The following is a 7,082-nucleotide window of genomic DNA, read 5'->3' as shown; positions in this document are numbered from 1 at the left end:
AGTACTTCCATCAGCATCCACGCTAAAGCAGCGACTGGGTGCTGAGGATACTCCAGTCCTCTGCTAGATGGGAGCTCCGTTTGTTTTTTAGTTAGTTCCTACCCAAAAGGTGTAACAAAGCTTTGGGCTATTTACAGGAAATGGCCGCTATTCGGCATGTTTAACAACATACGTAAGCAGCTGAGAGCATCTGGTGGTCCAAGAAGCTTGATGCCAATCATATGTCTCATGGACCAGGACTCAAACCTAGGACCCTCTGCAGAATTAACGCTGAATTCAAATCTTGCCCTACCACCTACCTACCCATTGTGTGTTCTGAGATGAGTTCTTTAACCAGGGAATCTGTTTGCTCACCTGTAATATAGAGATAAAGACTGAACACGTGGCCAAGTGGTGGTGGCACACACCTTCAATCCCAGCACTCGGGAGGCAGAGGCAGGCAGATCTCTGTGAGTTCGAGGCCAGTCTGGTCTACAGAGTGAGCTCCAGGACCGCTAGGGCTACACAGAGAAACCCTGTCTCAGAAAAACCAAACCAAACCAAAAATAGAACCTTGATAGTTGCTGACCGGTAATCAATGGTTAAACTGGCTGAGCAGGCAAGGAGAAGCTGCCTCACGAGAACCAGGTTCATCTCTCCCCTTCTGACCCAGCTCTGTCTTCACATGGGGCCCTCTGACTATTTCTGTCTCTTTGTCCGTGGAGCCGGGCTGCATGGTGCCTGCTTCTTGGAAACAGGAGCCCCCCTTCCTTCTGTTTTCAGTGGACTCTGCCACCTTGGCCCCAGGTGTGTGCACGCACTGATCTGTAGCCTTCTGAACTAGCTACAAGTTTCTGAATCAAATCATGAGTGCCCCGAACTGTGTCTCTGACCCACCTGCTTGGCTCATGATGGCCACTTGGGCTTGCGGGTGGCACTTCCCTCCAGACCCCGCACCTGAATTGACAACCCACAGTTCTGTCTGTGGCTCCGGAAGAGGCAGGCCAGCTGAAGTCTACATTTGTCTCCGAGCTTTAGGATGCTCTCAGGTCCTTCCGGCACCATCTACCCTTTTGCCTGGCTGGACTCACTCCCAAGACCTGGTGGCTCCCTATTGCAGGCACTCTAAAAAAACATGTCTAGCCCCGGGTCCAGACAGGCTCACAACACTAATGTAGCTTTTCCATTTTCCTGGAAACTTCTATGGCTGCAGCCTGGAAAGCATCCAAAAGTTTCCCCGAACTAAAGATAACAACAACAACAATAAGTTTTTAAACATTTAGAGAGGCGATGGAAGAGAGACCCTAAGGCAAATGTCCCTGTTGATTACTGCTCAGCAAAACAGATTCCGACGGTAGGGACAGAAAAGGGAGGAAGTTTCCAGGTCAATTTAAACATTCACATTGCTTTTTTCAAAGACAGTTTCAAAACAGTCGACCTCCCTGGGGCAATTTAAAAAAAAAAAATCTATCCAGAAGGCAAAAGCTTCGCCCTTTCTCTCCTCCCTCAATCTGGAAAGTTTTCTCAGCAGAGGCCAAACGCATTCCTGAGTTCTGGCTCAGGAAAGGACTTTCCCAACCTTCCAACATTCCCGGCCCTCGCTCACCCTGCTGACCTACCAAGAGCTCTGCTTGCTCCACCCCAAGCAGCTGCATTCCAGCTGTGGAGTTCTTAGTGAACTGCCAGGAGGCCGAGGGCTGCAAGGTAAGTGAGAAATGCGTCTTCTGACAGCTGAGGGCCCGCCGGAAGTCTGGAAACCCGGAAGCCCTGGAGCTGACGCTGGCTCTCATCTACATTTCTGTAACTCCACAGGCAGGGTGGGCTGTTGACTTAGGGAAAACAGGACTCTAGGAGGTCTTACAGAGATTAAAGGCTGTGGCCAGCCTGCTTCTCCCCACCCCCATCCCCTATATGCGCCTGGCCATGCAAAACATGAAATTCAAATATTTCTTCGGGAAGATTCAAAAAAATTGTTCCAGTTATTCATGAGCTCTGGGTTGGTTTGTTTGTTTGTTGAGATGTATTAGTTATTAGTGTATATGTGTCCGTGGGTGGGTAGGTATGCGTGTGTGAGAATACATGCTGCCAACAGAGGCCAGAGGATGGAGGCATTTCTTAGACAGTTGAGAGCCATTTGATGTGGGGGCTGGAATTGAATTCAGGTCTTCTGGGACTGCTGAACTCTCTCTCCAGCCCATCTTGCACGAAGCAAGTCTTTGGGGCTGAGGAGTGTAGCTCCATGGTAGCCTCTCCCAGCAGGCCCGAAGCCCTGGGCTCAATCCTTAACGTAACAGAATGCAAACAGAAACACAAGTCTGTGCAACAAACACAGTAAACAGAACAACCTTAATGTGGAGATTTGCCCCTTCAGGACTCAGTGGTGCAAATTTGGAATTCCGAGTCCGAAAGGCTGAGGCAGCAACCTACAGAGGGAGACCCGGTCTCAAAAACAGCAAGATGGTAGGAGCTGATCTTGCTATATGCTGGAGCCTGTAGGAAGTGAAAGGTTAGCTGAAAGTGAGAAGACCAGGATGGGGCGGAGCTTTGCAGTGATACAGCTGTCACCCACACTCACGGAAATAATCTTTTTTACCCATGCCCTCTACGTAATCCGGATAAATTCATTGCTCTACACACACACACACACACACACACACACACACACACACCACACCACACCCTTAAGTTGCCCATGGCTCTGGATTACTCCTAGAAGGTGATAATGACTTTGTTACGGGCAGAAAAGGGAGTGTCAGTCTCCTTGTAAATTCCCTGCCCTCCCAAAAATGGTTTCCCTGCCTGTGGATTCGGAGGAGGCAGGGGCCTGGGAGGCTCACTAGAGTCCTTTAAATATGGAGATGTTGGCCAGACAGGGCAGAGCCCAGCAAATGGCTTTTTAGGCAGCTGAGACCCTCAGCTGCTGTCAAAACAACTGTCACCAACGGCTGGCAGGGCAGGGGGGTGTTTGAGCTCTGATATTATCATCTGGGGCTGCAGGGTGGACCCACAGGCTAATGGAAGTTACTTTTCTACCTGCCTTTAGAATAGTGGCAGTGGCTGGCTGCCTGGCTCCATGCCGGCTGGTGGTTCTGGATTTTGAGACTCTGTGCCTTTTCACTGGGACTGACGGCCACCCAGACACACCGCAACAATGAATAGCCTTGGGGATGATTTGGGAGTCCATCCTCATCTACAGCCCTGCTATCCCGAATGTGCTCCATCTTAGCAGGGTTGGGCCTGGTCAGGACAAGGATGAGAGACTCCATTCTCCGAAGAGAGGCGCCTTCTGCAGTCTTCCATCAACTCCAGGGCCTGAAAGTGAGTGTGAAGACGAGGTGACCTCTGTCCCAGGAGCCAGTCAGGCCAAACAGCTGTATAGTGACGTATGCACCTTCCCGCTGTCGTTCCCACTTCCAAATATGCCCCCCTTGGCTCTCCTTTTGCCCCACCCCACGGGTCTAACTAACCACCTCATTCCTCTACTGGTCCTTTCAGAATACAGTCTACAGGGTTTCCCATGGGAGCTGTCCTTGCCCTCACCCCTGACAGGATCCCCTGAGCCCTTGAGACCCTAGAAGGAAAGCACCAGGAAATCTTAAAACATTCTCCCTCCAGAAAACAATGGCTTCCGGGGTCTGTGCCAGACACACTCACAACCCCTGAAATAGCCTCATTGTCCTCTTGTGCAATATCCAGGAATTTGGTGAAACTCATCATTTTTCAGGTTACCGACAATGCAAGTTTGGAAAGTGAAACAGGAAGAACACAGGCTGAGAAAGCTTTTATCCAGCCACAGAGTCTCTCTCCAGATGCAAGATAGAGGGTTGGGCTTTTTTTTTTTTTCCAGCAGTCCTTTGGTGGGGTTAAAATTAGCGGGCAGCATTTTGGTCACATGGCAGACAACGTAACAAAAGGGAATTGTTCCCCCAGACACTCCTGAACTAACCAACCCCACAGGCCCTCCTGATGCATGGATTTCTGGGACCTGGCTCCCCCTGGTAGATGGGAGGCCCCACCACAGGCTACCCTCTGGGGTTGCTCTTGCTGAGTAGGGTAGAGCATGGTGTCAAGGCTTTTTGGAATCCTGGAGCTTGCCTTGTCTGGGAAGGCACTCTGGGACTCCAAATTGGCTTTTGCAGTTCTTCTCCCAGAAGCCATCAAATAAGCAAACATCACGAGGACTTTGGAAGGGTGAACATGGTACCCTTTTGCCTTTTGGGACAACTGGCTGTGGCTGTCAGGATGATCATGTGACGTGAACACGCCCAGACTCTCAGTGACAAGGACTTCAGACAGATTCTTTACCCCTGGACCCTGATGACAGGACATATCAGGATCTGCTTGCAGTCTAAAACTGTCCCCAGCAGCTCCGAGTTAAAAATACAGTCTCTGATTCACGCGTAGTCAGGAAACATGGCTGCACTCAGTACAGAAACATGTCGGTCAACCTGGGAAAGGAATCACCACCACGAGTATGCTCTTAGCTTGCCAAAGCTTAACAGCTGCAGGAGCCAAAAACCCAGCTGCCTGGGCCGTCTGGGAAAAGGAGGGGTCTGAATCACCTGATTTCGTCCTCAGCTCCAGCCAGAACCATCTTGAGATGTCTCAAGGGCCAATTGCTCCTTAAAATTGTGTGTGACCACTAACCCTTCAATTCTGGATCTGCCAGCAAGGTGAAGCAGATGATTTTTATTGATTATTTATGTGGAAGGGGGTATTCAGGAATGGGAAAATTCCATTGAGATCAAACACATGGCTCTGACCAAAAGACAAACAAACAAAACAGCAAAAACCGGCAAAGGCAATCAGGAGCAGACACCTAAAGAGTCATGCTCAAAGGCATTGCAGTTAAGTCCCACCAAATGGGACCGGCCTAGTCTTTGACCTGTGTGGGCTTCCATGGCAGCGCACATGTAGGAAGAAATACTTAAATTGGCCCCACATTCTGTAGTAATCTTCCCACACTTGAAACCAAAGAGGCCTCTGGCTCTTACCTCTACTTGAAGCCTCATTTATACAGACAGACCTAAGTACAACGCCCCCCCCGTGCCTCAATGCCCAGCCTGCAAAGTCCTCTTTAATGAACATACACCATCCCCATCCCACCCGGGAATGGCCTCAAGGTGTTAGAGGTACATAAAGATCTGAAAGCTGAAACCCTGGGTAAACAGTTCACTGGAATATATTTAGCAGAAAATATTGAAAACCACAGACCAAAATATGTCCCCTTTCTGGGATGTTAACGAAGGTTTATGTCTAGGAAGCCTTCAGGAAATAGTGAGCAAAAAAGAAATACTGCTCACCTCTCCCACCCCAGTGTAAATAAATCACTAACCCTCTTTGGTTTCCATAGGCCTTGGCTGGGGATTTAATTTTTTTCCCCCATTAAACAGGCCACCCGGAGAGTTGGCATTACAGACCTGAAAATATACCAGATCTTGAACACACTGTTTTGTTTCTGTACATTGACTCAGGCTGTGTTTCAAATGGCAGCTTGTGCAAGACTGGGGGGAGGGAGGGGTGATTATCCCGGCTAGTGCACCCTCACCGAAGTCACCTGAAATTGCAGCATAAATGACAGATCTGTTTCACCTTGACTCACCCAATGTCTTGTCTCTGACAGGAACCTGTCCTCTATCTTTGTTGCCCAAGCTGATGTCATGTTCTAAGGGACTGGATTTGCTAAGGCTGCAACAAGATGCCTCTTCAGAAGGACCCAGATTGCCTGCAGTGTGAGGCGGGGACCTGAGAAACAAGGCAAGGACCGGCAACTACTCTCCCTAAGATGGAGGCAGCATGATGTAAGCGGCTGGCTAAAATATCTGGCATGCTTGCAGTTTTAAGTTGCCAGCTAAATATTATTAAAAAGATAAAATACACGCAAACTGTGCAGAATGTAGGGCTGCTGTGTTTACATCCGGGTTTTGATGACTCAAAGCCTTACACTTGGGCTTGCTGAAAAGCTCTATTAAAAACACAGCTTTCGAAAAGCCTCCGGGGAGCAGAAGGACGCAGGGGTGGGAGAGGAATGGTACCCCCCCCCAACACCCCCAAAGATGCTGTTCAGCTCTGTGTTGCTGGCAAGCATTTAGGGCCGGGGAAGTCTTAAGGGGTTAACCTCCTTTCAGTTTGCAAGCCAGAGCCGGGAGGGTTAACCTTTTTCCAGAACATTTATTTCACCATCTCACTGACTAGAAGGAGGAGGGGCTGGCGGGAGGGCGGGCGGGCGGGAGGGGGAGCCTGCCGCGTTGAGAGGCTGCGGATCACAAGGCCATTCTGATAGCCTCCTGTCCCCATGGCAACTGCAACGGCATTTATCAGTTCCTTCTGCGCACAGGCACCGCAAATCTGCATTGCACATGGCAGGCTTCCAGCATTTCAAATGAAAGAGCACTTTGAACGGCTGCCAAGTTTGGAAGGAGCAGAACTGTCAGGGCTGCTTAAAGCTGGCAGTTTATACTGGGGAGGTTTTCACTTCCCAGAATCCTCCGGGCTTGGCGAGCTGCCAAGTACTTAGCGGAAGCTAAAAAGTAACTCGCTCCCTCCCCTCCTCTTCCCCCCCCCTCCGCTCGCGCTCCCCCCCCCCCTCCACACCATTCACCGCAGTGCTCTCAAAATTTTCCACATGTCCCGTGTCACCAGTGCGGACTGTACAATGAGAACCAGAACACCGGCTGCCCACGATCGGGCTTTTCTCAATAATGGGGGTTTAGGGTGGGTTCAGACACGGACAGCGGGTTCCCGCTGTACCTGCCATAACCCCATAACCACTGGATGGGAACACATAGTGTGTGTGCCTTTCAACCTTAAAAAAAAAAAAAGCACATTAATAAAAATAAAAAGCAGCTTGAGAAACAGGGACAACCCTAAGTACTGGGTGCGGTAGAGAATAGATGTGGAGGGGGGGCCGCTGGATGGATGGAAGGCTTGCAGCTTCACGGGGTTGCGGGGAGTCTCGCAAACAGAATACAAAATGTCCACATCCAGCTTTTCTAAGCCGTGGGGAAGGGGGTTGTTGCTGAGAGCTGAACTGTTTCTGGAGCTTTCTTGCATCTCTCAGATGTCACGATAAAAGCTCAGAAGCCAGAGATGGGGAGGGAATT

The 7,082-nt window shown here is 50.0% G+C and overlaps 1 long non-coding RNA gene across 1 annotated transcript; it reads left to right on the top strand.

Annotated features, from left to right (window-relative positions):
* Positions 1-1,565: 1,565 nt before the first annotated feature.
* On the top strand, positions 1,566-5,864 carry LOC121822430 (uncharacterized). The gene is made up of 3 exons (XR_006063532.2): positions 1,566-1,683; positions 3,023-3,297; positions 5,603-5,864. It is a non-coding gene; the product is annotated as an uncharacterized LOC121822430 (long non-coding RNA).
* The last annotated feature ends 1,218 nt before the right edge of the window (positions 5,865-7,082 follow it).

Source organism: Peromyscus maniculatus, chromosome 14 (assembly GCF_049852395.1).
Source record: "Peromyscus maniculatus bairdii isolate BWxNUB_F1_BW_parent chromosome 14, HU_Pman_BW_mat_3.1, whole genome shotgun sequence".
NCBI lineage: Eukaryota > Metazoa > Chordata > Mammalia > Rodentia > Cricetidae > Peromyscus > Peromyscus maniculatus.
This window is presented reverse-complemented; position numbering and strand designations above follow the sequence as displayed.